The 17679-nt window shown below is 37.7% G+C and overlaps 1 pseudogene; it reads left to right on the top strand.

The window, feature by feature from the left end:
- The first annotated feature begins 14490 nt into the window (after nucleotides 1–14490).
- On the top strand, nucleotides 14491–16790 carry LOC141501422 (nucleolar GTP-binding protein 2 pseudogene; annotated as a pseudogene).
- The last annotated feature ends 889 nt before the right edge of the window (nucleotides 16791–17679 follow it).

Here is a 17679-nt window from a genome sequence, read left to right on the forward strand (position 1 = left end):
GGGGAAAGGGGAAGGAAGTGGAGAAAGAAAGGAAGGGAAAGGAAGGGGAGAAGGAAGACAAGAGAGAGACAGAGAGAGAAGGGAAGAGGGAAAGGGAAGGAAGAGGAGAGGGAAGGAAAGGAGAAAGGGAAAGAAAGGGGAGAACAAAGGGAAGGAAAAGGGAGGTGAGAGGGAAGGGAAGGTAAAAAGAGAAGGGGAAGGGAGAAGGGAAAGAGAAGGGAATTTAAATATACTTTAATAAATGTTATATAAATATGTATTTTAAGGATTTTAAATAAAATTAATAAAAACTTATTTTAATAAATATTTTTTAATTTGTTTCTCATAAGAACCTTGCAAGATAAATGTTATCCTCCATGTTTTATAATGGAGGATGCTGAGACTAAGAGAGGTTTAAGAGACTTTCCCAAGTTCATACAACTGGAAAAACATCTGAGACTGGATTAGAATTCAGGTCTTTCTGACTCCAGGCCCCAAATTCTATCCACTTCAGAATGTCTATTGTCCAAATTGTAACATGCAGAAAAATTTAAAAAAAAACTTTTACAGTCTATCACTATATGTATTTGACAGAATGCCAATGAAAGGTTTAGGCCCAGAATTAAATAGGAGAAATAGAATAGACTGGATTGGGGTCATTAAATTACAAATCTCCTTTAACAACCTCAAATGTCTCCAAGAAACAAAGGGCCGTCTTTTGAAACCAATTTTCTAGTGGTATTTTGTCATCGCTCTTAGTCATGGAATATAACAGTTCCTGAAAGTCTGAAAATGAGGATCCCACAGGAAGCAATATAAAGGTGCACGATGGGTGTGAGCAGTATATAATGCATAGAAAATAATAAAAAAGCTCCGAAGAAAAACCAGAGGAAAAGAATTCACCCAAACAACTCACAAATCAAAAAGACAATGAAGTGATTATACAGTGAGAAAGCAGCCAATTAGTTTCATGAATATCTTCCAATTGTCAAAAGCATTGAAGATGTCCTCCATTTCTTTGGGTTGCACTCCCCTTTGAGGTTTAGGGAAAATTATGGGCAGGAGTCCTATGGATAGGAATGGCCCAAAGGCAGGTTGCAATCTATAACACTGGAGGGAACTTTTGATGTGACCACAAATTCATATGAGTTGACACATGGATTCCAATATGTAGTGCTCACAATAACTTTCTGAAGTGGATGCTGTTATGAGACCCATTTTTCAGATGTGGAAAATAAACCTCAGAGAGATTGGGTAGATTTGCCTAAATTTGCACAGCTAATTATAATCTGAAGCAGGATTGAAACTCAGTTCGTCTTCCCTCCAAGTCTAGCTGTCAATCAACCAAGCCCTACTCCTTAAAGATATGGATGTATGTGTCCCAAATCTGTAATAAATCAAATCTAGTGTCAGTTAAATCCATAGAGAAATATGACAATGATAAGCCCACCAAATGGCAAATGATATGATATAGCAGGAATGTTCCCCCACTAAATCCACATTTAATGTGTTTTCATTTTCATTTTATTCCATTTCTGAATACAAATCAATCTTTACCAAGATGGGGGGGGGATCGCTATCAAGCTGAAATCCTAGATGTTTTCAGTCCTGGAAGTATTTGTTGTTCTTTTGTTCTTTTAGTAAATGGAAAATAATTTTTATCTTGAATGCAAGAATGTCATAAGAAAAGGAGCTATGTTATTATGGAAATAGAATCCAGGGTCTCACATTTACATCAGGAACAGGTAGGAAATGAATATTCACAGAATCCCAGAATTGTAGAGTTGTAAAGGACTTCAGACATGCCCTAGTCCAGCCAGCTCAACTCTGACCAGGAATCCCATCTCCAGCATCCCCAGCAAAGAGACAGTCAGCCTCTGTCTGAAGATTTATAGGGAGAGGGAACCACATTTCCTGCATTTCAGGGAAGGCCTTTCCACAGAACCAGGAAAGTAGTAAGTTATATTTTTTATTCCATTTCTTGATGAGAAAACCAAGGATATTGAGTGTCTGAGGCTGGATTTGAATTCAGATCTTCCTGACTCCAATCCCAGAGCTCTAACTACTGTCCCACCTAGCTGTCTAACTGCTTCATAAATTTGAGGTTTTATTACTTTAAGTAAGAAACAAGACATTCCATCTCCTACTTCCATGTGCTCCCTTTTTATCTCTACTTCTTTGAATGTTCCCCTTCCTTCAAGGCTTAGTTCAAGGTGTCTGTTCTCCATAGAACTTTCTCCTTGATTTACTTTATATTTATTTCTCTACATACAATTGAATCCCACCAAAAAATATAAGCTCCTTGAGGGCAGAGACAAGTTTTCTTTATGTGTTTTTCACACCCAATATCTAATAGAAGTACAATTGTTATCAGACTGTTTGCTGCCATGGGGAGGGGGAAGGGAAGGGAGAGTGGTAGAAAAATGCAGAATTTAAACTTGCAAATGGATGTATATTGAAAACTACCTTTGCATGTAATTGCAAAAATAAAATGAAATTTCAATTCAATTTTTTAAAAAATCTAACAAAATACTTGATACATAATGGGTCCTTCATGAATAAACAAAGTTAAACTGAGTTGTCATAGCTAAAGAGAGGACTTTGGATGATGTGCACATATCAGGTTCTCTTCCCCGGAGGCCTTGGGAAAAGGACTGCAAAACCACAATGGGGAAGGCTCCTTGAATTTTTCTCATTTGAGGACTGGTTGAAGAAATTGGGCATGTTTCTACTGAGAAGAAAAAGCTTGGGGGGGAACCCATAAGGGCAGAACATGATAAAAGTCTTTAAGCATCTGAAGAGAAATCATTATTAAAAAACATTGTTCTGCTTGGTCAAAGAAAGCAGAACAGAAAGGAAGAGGAAGAAGATAAAGAGGATAGATATAGGAGACACTTGATATCAGCTTTAAAAAACTTCCTATTCGTTAAAAATGTAAGCTGCCTTTAGGGAAAATGGGTCTGGAGGCAGCTAAATGACTCTTTACTCAAGAAGACATGAGTTCAAATCCAATCTCTGACTCTTAGTTGTGTGAACCTGGGCAAGTCATGTAACTCTTGTCTGCCTCAGTTTTTCCATCCATAAAATAAATGCAATAAAAAGTACCCATTTCCCAGGGTTATTGTGAAAACAAAATGAAATTATATCTATAAAGAGATTTGCAAACCTTAAAGCACTAGAGAAAAGCTAATCTATTATTGTTATTCATAATAATAAGCAAAGACTGAAAGACTATTTGTTGCATAGGTATGGGACAGCTACATGGCAGAGTAGATACAACTGAATGCAAGACTTGGAGTCAAGATCACCTACATTTAAATCTTACTTTTGCTATTTACTAATTGTGTGACCCTAGGTAAGTCAACCTCTCAGACTCATTTTCCTCATCTATGAGATGAGTGTAATATTGTCCCTTATCTCCTAGGGTTCTTGCAAGGATCAAATCATATAGGATTTGTAAAACACTTTGCAAAATTTAAAATACTACATAAATGCTGAATGATGATGATGATGATGATGATGATATTCTAGAATAATCCTCTTCACATAGTAGATAGTCTTTGAGATTTCTTCCAACTCTGAGACTGTAATTCAGTATACAGGTGGGTATACAAAGACAGAAACAAAGAAACATCAAAATCTCCCAAATGCTAGGGTCTTCCTTGTCAAAGCTAACTTCCATCTACTCTGTCAGAGGCTTGGATCGACCAACTTACATACACCAGAAAGTCCAGAAGACAGTCAACAGGCATTTATTTAGTACATGCCATGTGCCAGATGTGGTGTTAAGTGTAAACAGACGAGGAAAAGCAAAAATAATGTTCATATTCAAGGAACTCACATTTTAATGGGGGAGACATAATGTAATCAACTGGATAGATGTTAGAAGGAGAGAAAGAGATTGATGGAGATGGGATGATGCATAGATAGTTAGATGGGTGGATGGATAGATGGAGATTGAAAGATTGTTGGAGATAGATATATAGATCTATTCATGATAGATATGTAGATAGATATTGATAGATTGGTGGAAATGGATAGATGGATGGAGACTGATTGATAGATGATAGATAGACGGATAAATGAATAGAAGGATGGATGGATGGATGGATGGATGGATGGAGATTGATAGATGAATGGAGATAGATAGATGGAGATTGATAGATTGATCGATATAGATGGGTAGATAGATAGATAGATAGATAGATAGATAGATAAATAGATAGATAGATAGATAAAAGATTGATGGATAGATGGATGGAGATTAATAGATTAGATTGATAGATTGATAAGGACTGATAGAGAAAGACAGAGGTATCTAAGTATTGGTTAAGCAAATATTATATGTACCAAGCATTATATACTACGTGCTGAGCATAAAAGCACAATGGACTCTTACTGAACTGACATTCTAATAGGAGAAGACAAAACACAAAGTGAAGATGTTAAAGGCAGTGGGGAATGCTCAAAGTTCCAGGTAACCAATGTGAAGATTGAACAAGTTGGAGAATAAACCAGTGATGGAAAGCCTTCCCATGATAAATACGTATGTGTATGTGGTATGTATGTTTGTGTCATATATATGCATACATAATACAAGTTTATAATAGATGTAAATACACACACACACATATATATATGTACATATATATACTATATAATTAGAACAATAGCTGACATCCATATGCAAATTCTTTGAGGTTTGAAAAGCATGCTGTTCATTTTTCTCATTTAAGCAAGCCTCACATCAATCCTGGGAGGTAGGTTCTACTATTTTTCTTTTTTTTAGATAAGGAAACTGAAGCAAGCAAAGGCTAAGTGAATTGCCCTGGATCACGACCTAGTAAATGTCTGAAGTTAAATTGGAACTTGGATGTTCCTGACCCTGGGTCCAACACATGCTCCACTGTCACCTGGCTACCTCCAGAAAGACTGATCAGTCCTTGGATCGATCTTAGGGGGCAGTCATAACAAAAAGTAAGGCCATGGTTTGTAAGGAACAAGTTGGAGAGAGAATCCTTTGACCAGTCTCTATGGAAATGTCCAAACCTTTTGCTTAGCCAGCAAACTCTCAAAATATGTACTCTCCTGGAAAAAATAATGCGTTAGAACTAAGTGGGATGAGATGATTTTTAATCCACTTTACAATAACATAAAATATAATCTGAGAGAAAAAAGCTCTAACAACCAAAAAGACTGTGAAGGGTCACCTGCATATGTGATTTCCCTTATTAGAATGAAAGCCTATTGAAGGCAAAAAAATAAATTTTTCCTTTTTCTCAATATACCACAGTGTTTATAAAATAGTAATACTAAAGAACCACCCTTGCTTGTTTGATTTAAAGAAAAACATACTGCTGTGATAAGCAACAACTAAGTGCTATGGGTGTTAGAGTGACAGAAATACAGTCATAAAGACCAATCATTTGGAGTTCAAATCTGGCCTCCGATACTTACTAACTGTGTTACTCAAGGCAAGTCGTTTCACCCTAACTGCCTCAGTTTCCTCATTGTAAAATGAGCTAGAGAAAGAAACGTCAAGAAGACTTTATAGACAGTCACAAAAAGTTGGACACAAGTAAAAATGACAACAAAAATATGATAAACAAAGAATGTGTATGTTTTCATACAATACAAGTCGTCACACAAGACATTACCTAAAAAAAGAAAACATGGTCACTCTATTTAGGATACTGGTGATAAGAGTAAACTGTGAAAATTCCCTTTAGTTCAACCATTTTGGAGCCAGACTGTTCAATCAACAGGATTAACCAGACTGAGCCCATTTTCTAATGCTGTTTGTATTCTAATATTCCAGGGATAATGATTATCTTCTCTATCTCTAAAATTGCTCAGTAATTTATAGCAGATTGTCCTTGTTCCAAAGGGAAACAGATCTGACTGCCTTTAACCCTCGTGGGCTATTTATATTGGTGGCTCTTTATTCATACATTGTTCCATTTTGTTCTCATGCTTCATGTTTTCTTACAAGGACAAGTTATTTTGCTGATAAGATGAAGGCTCCATGATGCCACAGGGCTTCACTGGGTGGGGGTGGATGCTTAAAGGAAGGACAAGAAGTGGCTTTGTGTTAGATCATGGCAAGCACCTAAAAGGAAAAAACAATACAAAACAGAAAAACATGCAAAAGAGACCTTGTTCAACACAATAGTATTCTGAAAATAGAATGGAAATTGAATTTTCAAAAATCAAATCCCATTTCCCCTTGGAGGTGTATGAAGAGCAGATGTATCACCATTTCTAATTAATATCCACTTGATGAGTCCCTGATAATGTAGCATATAAACAACTTAAAAGGGAACAAGAAGACAAAAAGAAAGAAATAGCATTTGGGTTTAGTCAATAAATAACTGGATAAGGGTCTGGAAGAGTGAATCTCAAGTCCTGCATTTGACCTTGGCTATGTACTTCAGTATTTTGACCTTTGGATTTCCCATTTGAAATGAAAGGAAATTATAATGCCTGTCCTATCTCAGATTAAAGTCTGATCATTAAATAATGGGAAAACTTTAAAGGGTTGTACAAATATCAGTTATTTTTATTCTGTTTGTCTTAATGGAAAATTATTATTATTTTAGGATTTTGCAAGGCAAATAGGGTTAAGTGGCTTGACCAAGGCCACACAGCTAGGTAATCATTAAGTGTCTGAGACTGGATTTGAACTCAGGTACTCCTGACTCCAGGGCCAGTGCTCTATACACTGCACCATTAGCTGCCCCCCAAAATTATTCTTAATGTGAGCCACTATGTTCTGAATCATAGAATTAGCCTGGGTCTCTACTGAGCCACCAAGAATACCTAGGAAAGAATGATCAGTCTCATTAATTATATAACTGTTATATGCCAGACACTATGTTAAGTACTAGGAATACAAAGAAAGACAAAAGACAATTTCTGCCCTCAAGGAGTTCATTAGCTAACAGGGAATCTAACCCCCCAAAAAGCAATGTACATACAATATATAGACAAGATAAATCAGAGATTATCAACAGAAGGAATTAAAACGGGTCAGAAAAGACTTCCTGTAGGAGTTGAAATTTAAATAGGGACTTGAAGGAATTCAGAGAAGTCAAGAGGCAAAGATTATGATAGAGAAAAATCCATGTATGGGGAACAGCCAAGGAAAACTCCAGAAGTCTGGAGATGGAGTATCTTATGTAAGGAAACTAATGGAGCTCAGTGCCACTGGATGGCATTGATTATCAAAGGGAGCAGACAGAATAAATAACAACTGAGCAATTCGATGGTAAATAGACAACTTTCATAGATGTTATCAGGGAGTAGTGCCGTGGAGTGTTCAGAGGAACTCCACGCAGTCAGGAAGGACTGCCTTAAAGGTCTTGTTCTGGTCCCTAGTAGCCATGTGACCCTGTGTATAGGTACCAATCATCAGGGACTGAGGCAGTTTTGTGTTTTTTTTTTAATGACATTTTATTTTATTTTTCCAGTTACATGCTATGGTAGTTTTTCAACATATAACCATTTGCAAATTTATAAGTTACACATTTTTCTACCACCTTCTCTCCCCACACCCTTCCCTTGGCAGCAAATAATCTGATAAAAGCTGTACATGTAAATATGTATTTAATATATTTACATATTAGTCATTTTGTGTAAGAGAAATTAGGACTAAGGTGAAAGAAGAAAACCATGAGAGAGAAAGGAAAAAATAAGAGAAGTTTTTAAAAAGTGAACATAGTATCCATTCCGATTCTGTGAGCGTTTTTCCCCCTATGTATGTGGATGACATTGTCCATCAAAGTTCTCCCAGGGTTATTCTGTCTCTCAACTACTGAGAGGAATTGCATCCATCATAGTTGATCAACTCATAATGTTGTTGTTAATGTGCATGATGTTCTCTTGGTTCTGCTCCTTTCACCCAGCATTAATTCCTGTAATTCTTTTCAAGCTTCTCTAGAGTTCATTCCTTCATGGTTTCATACAGAACAATAATACTCTATTTCATTCACAAACCATAATTTTCAGTCATTCCCCAATTATAGGCATCATCTCAATTTCTAATTCTATGACACTACAAAAAGAGTTACAACATTTTTGAACATGTAAGACTTTTTTCATTTTTTTATGATTTTTTTGGATATGGTATTGGTATTGCTGGGTCAAAGGATATGAGCAGTTTTATTGCAATTGAGAAAGTTTTTAAGACTTTTATGTTGAAAGAAAATTGCTGATTGATATCAAAGGAGAGAACTCCACATCAGTAATTCTCAGAATTAACGAAGACCCAGTTAAAGACCAAGAAAATTAGCGTGATTTATATTCTCAAATCTATTCTAATCATTGCAAGTGACTTCCCAAAATGGGCATCATCTTTCTACTTATCCAAATGGTTAGTTGTGTTTACTCATTTGTTTGTCTTAATAGTGCCTGGTACATAGAATGAGCTTAATAAAAGTTTGTGGGTTCATTGTTTGATTAATTAGCTCCCCAACTCATTAAGAAAGCAAAAGGGGAAGGAAGGAGAGAGGGAAGGAAGGAAGGAAGGAAGGAAGGAAGGAAGGAAGGAAGGAAGGAAGGAAGGAAGGAAGGAAGGAAGGAAGGAAGGAAGGGAGAGAGGGAGAGAGGGAGGAAGGAAAGGGAAGTAAAAGGGGAGGGAGATGGGGGAAGGAAGGAAGGAAGACCTTCCTTATCTAGTGTCTCTTTTTACCTTACAATGGACTGGCCCTTTTGTTCGAATGCCAAATGTACACTTGCCAAACAGACTATTTTATAGAAAACTCACACAGGGCAAGCACCCATAGTAAAGTCAGAAGAAATGATACAGGGATACCCTGAAATTCTCTCAAGAACTCTGGAATTGATTGAGTGACATGGAAGACACTGCACCCCCCAGCATGGTATGTCCTCATCAGAGAGGGTGAACAAAACAGAATGGAAGTAGCACAAAGGAAACATGAGATCCATAAATTTCAGGAATTCAACTCAGGTGTTCACATGGACTATTTGTGCCCAACCTGCGGTAGAGCATTCTGAGCTTCTATTAGGTTGATCAGCCACAGTTAGACACACTTTAACTCATCTTCTAGCATAGTGATGTCATTTTGGTCTTCTTTGATAACAAAAGTCAAGAACCAATGAAACACTTCTGTCATTTACAATCCCTAAATTCCTTTCATACTCCATTCAGACACTACCTTGTCTTATATGAGAAGGACTTACCTCATCCCTCAATGGCTAGTACATTCTACTCCCAAAATTATCTATATAAATTTTGTTGAGATTTTGCAAATGTTGATATATTTGCACTTTTAACATTTTCTCTTTGGGTGCAACTCCTTTAGGACAGCAACCTAAATTTTTAAAATAATTTTTTAATCAATTCCTTTTGTTTTCACATTGCTTATCTTTTCTACATCTTACTTCATATGTTCTCCCAAAGAGTCACCCATTATAAGATATAATAAAAAGAAAAGAAACAACATCTTGTCATTTCTATCCCTAGTGCCCAATGCGGATTTGACACTTAATAAATGCATAGTTATGGATTGATTGACCTTTTGGAGACTCAGTTTCCTCATCTGTAAAATAAGAAGATTAACTTAGATGGGTTAGATGACCACTATGGTGTCTTTCAATTCTACATCTCTGATCCCATTATGCCCTAAAAATACATTCAGCCCTTCTTGTTTCTCTGCCAATTTCACTCCATTAAGGAAAAACCCTTCCCATTTACCCAATCTCAATTCAATGATCAGGTGATCCTGAGCATGGCAGCTTTATCAAGGAAGTGAAGGTCATGAGCACATTTCTCAATAGTATTCTGACAGTTCTCTGGATAAGAACCAATAACATCATCATACTGTTTGGTTGCCCTGTAGCATTCAAACTGACCCTAATTCCTCAGATGAGCCAAAGAATATTACTACCTTCATTATCTTTCCTTCTTTCTAGTGAGTTCACTGAAGGAAAAAGGAGATAGGGATGGATACTGGTTTACTGCCAACTGATGGAGCTTTCAAAATGAGAATCTCTCTCTCTCTCTCTCTCTCTCTCTCTCTCTCTCTCTCTCTCTCTCTCTCTCTCTCTCTCTCTCCCCTAATGGTTTTGTCCAAAATCGATTCACAAATCAGAACCCTAAGCTTCTAGCCTCAGGGAGCAAGAAGGTAGTAGGAAGTATTTCTGGAAGAGAGAAACTCACAAATATGGTACCTAAGGTGTTTGAATTTCAAACAGTGGGACCAGCCAAGGGAGATTAGTGCCCTGCTGGTTTTCCATGATATTTCCCAGGCAATTGGTTTATAATAATATAGAATAATGACTTGGTAATTAAATACATGAATAATTGGACCTCAGAAAAAGAAACCCTTTGAGTCAGGTACATGCCCAGAAACCTCGATCAATCCACCTTTCAGAAACATCGTTAATGTTCAAGATGTCTCTCAGCCTGCAACACTGAATTATTCAGAAGCTTTTTGGTCCACGTAGACCAGAGTGACTAGAATAGTTTCCAGGGAGCCTTTATGCACAATATTACATTTAAGTCCATGAGTTAAGAAGTTTCAAATTAGGCACACAAGACTCCTGAGAGATGAGAAATCTCTGCTGTTCTAAGATTTGTAACTTTGAGTAAGTGACATGCATGGAAATTGGTTCCAATCCTACATGGTGATCCTGGGTTAGTCACTTAAATTCCCTGAGCCTCAGTGTTCTCATCTGATAAGTGAGAATAATAATAGAGCCTACTTTATAAGAGGTTAGTTATAAGTGACACAGTGGATAAAGCACTGGGCTTGAAATCAGGAAGACTCATCTTGAGATCAAATCTGGCCTCAGACACTTGTTAGCTTTGTGACCCTTGGCAAGTCACTTATCCTATTTTCTTCATTTGTAATATGAGATGGAAAATGGAAAAGGAAATTGTAAATGATTCCAATATCATCGCCAAGAAAACTCCAAATGCGTTCATAAAGACTGGGACATGACTGAAACAATTCAACAACCAAAAACCTCAGGGAAATGAGAGAATATCTTTAAATCACTTTGGAAATTTAATATGCAATATTAATGTCAAATGTTGAATTTAGGAGTAATAGTAATGATAATAGTAGTAAAAGTAGGAATAATAATGATAGTAGTAGTAGTAGTAGCAATAATACTAGTAGTAATAGAAGTAGTAGGTGTAGTAGTGTTAGTAGTAATAGTCATAGGAGGAGAAGGAGGAAGAACAGAAGTCATTATAATTATTGATAGAATACAGGACTTCAGGTCAGAAACCTGAGTTTAAATCCCCCGTTGGACACACATTAGCTCTATGACCCTGTACAGATTACTTAATCTCTGAGATTGTTTATTCAACTATTAAGTGAGGGTAGCATTAGCCCCTATCTCAAGATTGTTTTAAGAATCAGAGGAAATAATGCATAAAAAGCATTTTGTAAAACTTAAGGAACTATATACTATCAGCCACTGTATCATTATTAATTATTGATAAAGTGCTAAAATAAAAGTCATTAAGGCCTAGGTTTAAATCTTACACCTCTGATATTTACTAGATGCATGATTCCCCCCCGCAATTGTTTACCTTTCTGAGACGCAGATTCCTCATATGAAAAAGTAGGAATAGCAATCACCTTCTTGTGATTGTAGATGAGATATATGAGATCATGCATACACAGAGTACTTGGTAAACCTTGCAATCCAATATGAATGCAAATTATTGTTTAACTCCAGATGGGCGGCCAGAGAAATGCATCAAGATGGAAGGAGCAATCACCATACCAGAGATATGAAACCTGAGTTGGAATCTTGACTGTAGTGTTTACAAAGATCACTTAATATTATCTGAGCCCATTTTCTCATCTTTAAACTGGGTGTAATGGGGGGGCTCTGAGGCATGACCAGACAGAGAGGAGGGAGTGCAGAAATCATTCATTGAACCTGTGAGTTGGAGGTTACCTTCCCCTGTTCCCCATTTTCACTTAAGACCTCAAACTCAGAATGGAGGTTAGGTTTTAGTTTATTTTGATGTTCTTTCCAATTCTAGGTGCAGGCAGTAATTTCCACCAGACTGCATCACTGAACCATGACTTGGAGGCAGAATTTCAGGCTTGATCTTTGAACCAATCAATCCATCAGGGAAACCTTGAAAAACAAGGGTGCCTGAAACTCAAGTCTGGCGGGGGAATCTAAGCCTCAGAATTTGGAGCTGGGCTATGTATGAACTGAGTTAAGTCAAGGATCTAATCCCCTTCTCCTCCCAAAGCATGAAGTATGGAGAGAGGGAGGAAGGGAGATTATGCCCTACATCTCTGGGGAGGTTTGCATATTTGTTATGCATTTGAAGTAAATATCCCATTGTTAAAATATTTAAGTAACTGGAATTAGGATACAAAATCCCTTCTACAACTGGGGGAACCTGTGTCAGTGGCAGAGAGCCTCAGCATTTTCAAACCCCTTTAAAGGTACTAGAGATCCCTGGAAGAGGGATGAGATATAATATATTTGACCTTCAGGCATGGGGGGGAGGGCAAGGATGCTCATTATTACATAGGAATAATATAATAATAATAATATAAAAATACTTTCACTAGAGAAGCATTATGGCATAATTCAACAGTTATTGAATTGGTGACTCAGGAGAGACTTTTAGGGGGTCTGTGCACTTGAATGGGAAAATATCTATTTAAATTTACTTGGTTTTCTTTTGAAACCCTGTGTATTTTATTTTCTTCATTTAAACATTATACAGAGGAGGGAATGCAGAGAGTTCATCAGACTACCCAAGGGATTCAGGGGTGGGAACGCATACACACACACACACACACACACACACACACACACACACACACACACACACACACACACACACAGTCTAAAAGTCCCAGTATAACAGATAGAGCACTGGACTTTAAGTGAGGAAGGCCTGAGTTCAAATGCTATGGACTTAATACTTGGGCAAGCAAATAGTAGAATAATCAAAGACAATTTTAAGGGACTTCTGTTGGAAAATACCATCCTTTTCCAGAGAGGGACCTGTAGAATTTAAGTGAAGACCAAAGTTTATTATCTTCCATTTTTAAAAGTTGTCTTATGTCATTTTGTTCTGTTTTCTTTCTTCCTTTTGAATCTGATTCTTTTCTCACAATATATCCAATATTGATTTATGTTTAGCATGGTTATAAAAGTAAAGCCTATATGAGATTGTTTTCTGTCAGGGGGAAGAGGGGAGGGAAGGGAGGAAGGAAGGGAGAAAAATTGTAAAACTCAAAACCTTGCAAAAAATGATTGGTAAAATTGTAGTTGGAAAAACAAATAAAATACTTATTTTTAAAAAATTGGATTTGGATTTGAAGCCTGCCTCTTGACCCTCCCAAACCATCTGTAACCATCAATAAATTATTCTTCCTAGCCTCAGTTTATCTGTAAAATGGAGAGTGCTATAGTGTTTGGCTAAAATATTACATAAGAAAAGACCTGGTGATGAGGGTAGGAACCAAAATCTTCTGAAATAAAGACAAAATAAATGAAAAGAGAACAACTTTCTGGGCTGAGGAAATTTGTTTAGGACTTTTGATAGTTGCAGTTTATCATAAAACAAATTTATCACATACCAAAAAAGAGTGATAGCTTAATCAGAGTATTAATGACTGCATTTAATGATACCATTTCCATTATTGATAGAGGCTTAAAATTTAGTCAGTTGGAATCCTGAATTTTATTGGAGAAGATATGACTTCAGAGGTTGAGTGACAGGCATCAGTCAAAAACTAATGTCATTCCCACTCATAAATATCTAAATATATAAATTCAAACTCTCCCAGTCCTAATCTGTCTCTCTGTCTCTGTCTCTGTCTCTATTCTGTCTGTCTCTATCTCTGTCTCTGCCTGTCTGTATCTCTGTCTCTGGTTCTCTGTGTCTGTCTCTTTGTCTCTCCCTCCCTCCCTTCCTTTCTCCCTCCCTCCCCCCCCCCCAGCTTTCCACTAGTCACTCATTTTTTTTTCCTATTATCTTTCCCTGGAGAATTCACTCTAAAAAGAATACAGTAGTCTCTTCTTGTAATTAAAGAAAAAAGTCCCAGGAAAACTCCAAAGTCCAGCACTGGTCCAGTCAGAGTTAAGATTTCAGAAATGGCCACGGCCCCTTTTGAGTGCAATAGTCTCAATCAACACTGGGTCTGAGATTCAAGCTCTTGTTCCCGTCCCACTAAGCCCTGGTTCCACTAGATCCAGCTCAAACCTTAATAAATACCTATCAGATTTTACTCTCTGGAAGTATCCAGAGAAATGATCTGTTCCTACTATTCTCCCTGATTGCACTATATTCTCTGAATGTCTGCCCCTCAAGAAAACTGGCTTGTTTTCCCATCTTATTGCAAGTCCCAGGTTTCCTTGTCTTGAATCGGGGATTGTCAACATTCCTGAGACTGTATTGAGATAACCTTCATAAGACCCCTAAAAGTAAGTTTAGGAGCGAGTCCCTGGCACGCGGGAAAGAGATCTTTGTCTGCGCGTGGGGACTGTTGGGGTCGTTGCCAAGGTCCTCCCGCCATCACCGTTGTAGCCCCGAATTCGACCCTTGAGGCTCAGTTCCCTCAGGCTCCGGCCCCGACCTGCAGGCATGATGGTAAAACCCTACACAGGACGAAGCTCCATCAGTCCGTCCAACTCCAACACAAAACCAGATCGAGCAAAAGGAGTTGGGGGTCAAACCAAGCCCAAAGGTACAACAATTCGGCGTCTTAAAATGTATCGGCAACAGGAAGGAAAAAACCGTCCTGGTAAGGTGATAAAACGTCTACAGTCTCAGTCATCAGTGGCTTCTGGCACAGTGACAAGAGTAGAACCCAATATGAAATGGTTTGGAAATACAGGAGAGATTAAACAGTCATCAGAGAAATTCCAAGAAGAAATGGACAAAGTTGTGAAGGCTCCATACCAAGCTGTCGTGAAGCAAAGCAAATCACCAATGTGTCTCCTCCATGATGGAACCCAGCCTTATCATTACAAAGTACATGTTCTTGATACAGAAACCTATGAAACTACATTGGACCCAAAGTCACAGAGGAAGGAACCTTCCCAATTTGCAAGTGATGAGCAGTCTCATACCGAAGATACAGAAATCACAACTGAGACTAATGACGAAAAGAAAGATGGTGAGCCGGTAACTGAAGATATTGGTGAGACCAGTGAAACCCAGGAGGAGATATTTGAAAAGGGAGAGACCTATCAAACCTGGGGAGAGCTCTACAAAGTGATCCACTTAGCAGATGTGGTAGTACAGGTTCTCGATGCCAGAGATCCAATGGGCACACGATCTCCTCATATTGAAGCTTACCTCAAAAATGAAAAACCCTCAAAACAACTCATTTATGTACTTAACAAATGTGATCTTGTCCCAACTTGGGCAACAAAACGGTGGGTTGAGGTCCTTTCCCAATATTATCCAACAGTTGCCTTTCATACAAGTCTCCCCCACTCCTTTGGAAAAGGAGCATTCATACAGCTCTTACGCCAGTTTGGAAAGTTGCACATTGACAAGGAACAAATTAGTGTGGGATTCATTGGCTATCCAAACGTTGGCAAGAGCTCTGTGATAAATGTTCTGCGTTCCAAGAAAGTTTGCAATATAGCTCCCATTGCAGGAGAAACTAAGGTCTGGCATTACATCATCTTGTTGCATAGGATACTCCTTATAGACTATCCAGGCGTGATTGACCCTTCTGGGGACTCTGAGACAGACATGGTGCTGAAAGGAGCAATTCAAGTGGAAAAAATTAAGATACCTGAAGATCATATAAGTGCTGTGCTTCAACGAACAAAGCCAGAATATATCATTAATACATATGGAATTGATTGCTGGGAAAATGCTGAAGATTTCTTGGGAAAGTTAGCCTTCAGAACCGGAAAGTTTTTACAAGATGGAGAGCCAGACTTGCAGACCACGAGCAAGATGGTTCTCAGTGACTGGCAAAAGGGTCTAATTCCTTTTTTCATCAAACCACCTAATGCAGAATCCCCATCAATCTACCAGTTCCCAGCATCTTCAGCTGTTTCAACAGCATCACCCCATGAAACCAAGGAGGAAGATGGGAAAACTGAAGGTCAAGAAGCCACACCTGTCGCTGAAAGGAAAGAGGAGAAAGAAAGCAGTGACACAAATACTGAAATGAGAGAGCTCATGGCACATATTCGACAGAACTTTGACAAGATCAATGTTGTGCCTCAGTTTACAGGAGAAGATCTGGTCCCTATGGAGAGCTTGTATTGTGAAGGAAAATTTGATAACTCTTTTGGAGAGATGATAGAGGTAGAGGAAGAAGAACAGTTCAAGGAAGAGCATGAGGAATTAAACCAGGCATTCCAAGAAAATGAAGAAATTGATACCAAAGCAGTTATTAAAGTTCTGGATAAAAAAGTTACTAAATACAAGAAGCTCCTAAGCAAAGCAAGAAAAACTTCAGTAATCAGAATTCCCAAAGGTTTTAATGAAAAAATGTTGAACAAATCTGAGCCCAAATCCAAAGAGCAAGATGGTGTAAAAGAAAAAGGACATGCCAAGAAAGGAAAAAAGAGAAAGGCACATAAAGAGAAGGAGCCTAAAAACAAATCTCAAAAGCTTACATCAAAGGCACAAAGATCAGCAGATCAGCGAAAGAGATCCAAAAAGGTTGGGGTTCTATGACACTCAAAAGGTGAAAAAACAGAAGAGAAACAAAAAGAACACCAATGACTCAAGGGGACAAAAACACCATTACAAACAGTTCAAGTGGAAGCAGTAACTTTTTAATTGGTTTATTAAAATTTACAAAAATAAAAAAAATAATTTTAAAGCTAGGAGTATGACATGTATTATTATGTAAGTATGACAGATGATGGGCATAATGACAGATATGTAGGACAAAGGGGCATTGGGCTGGGGAAGAGTTAGGAAGACCTGAATTCAAATCCTACCTCAGGCATGAGCTGTGTGACCTTAACTTACTCTCTCAGTCTTGATGTACTGGGAGTAAATGTAAATATAAATGTAAAAGTAAAATCTGGGTAATAGGTAAAATGCAAAATGCGGCCAATAATAACATCAACCTGTCAAGATTATGAGATCATGCATCTCAGATCATGAAGAGTTTTGGAAATGCTAGCTATTCTCTTCAATATTACCACCTCCACCATCATTTTCATCATCTTCATCAGCACTGTCATCAGCATTGCTGTCATTATTGCCAATGTTGTAATTGTTACCAAGGGTATGCCAACTAGCTCCAAGCTCATGGCTTTTATAACTAGCTGCCAGCTCATGAAGCATATCCTTCAGCTCACATGCCATGTACTCTACAATACATCCTCCTCCTCCCTACCCCCCAACCCCAATCAATGTGATCTCTCCATTCTGTGATCTCTTCTGGGATTTAATTGTTCCAAGTCATATTTTCCAAAGTAGGCTATTAGAGCCTTGAAGACCATGCCCTATATTCTTTAATATCTCTGTTTCTTCCAGGTTCCAATGCTTTAATTCACTGTGTGAAAAAATGATGGAATATAATATAAATGGAAAGGATCCAAGAAATCAGAGGTACAATTTATGGTAACTGTGACTAGATAGCAGTTGATCTAAAAAAAAGAAAAATCTAAGGTTTTATTAAATTATAACGTCTATCAGTCAACAGTATAATATGAGGTATATATCAATTATTTTAGTTTTAAAATACTTAAGCTTAAAAT

This window comes from Macrotis lagotis, chromosome X (genome assembly GCF_037893015.1).
Source record: "Macrotis lagotis isolate mMagLag1 chromosome X, bilby.v1.9.chrom.fasta, whole genome shotgun sequence".
Lineage (NCBI taxonomy): Eukaryota > Metazoa > Chordata > Mammalia > Peramelemorphia > Peramelidae > Macrotis > Macrotis lagotis.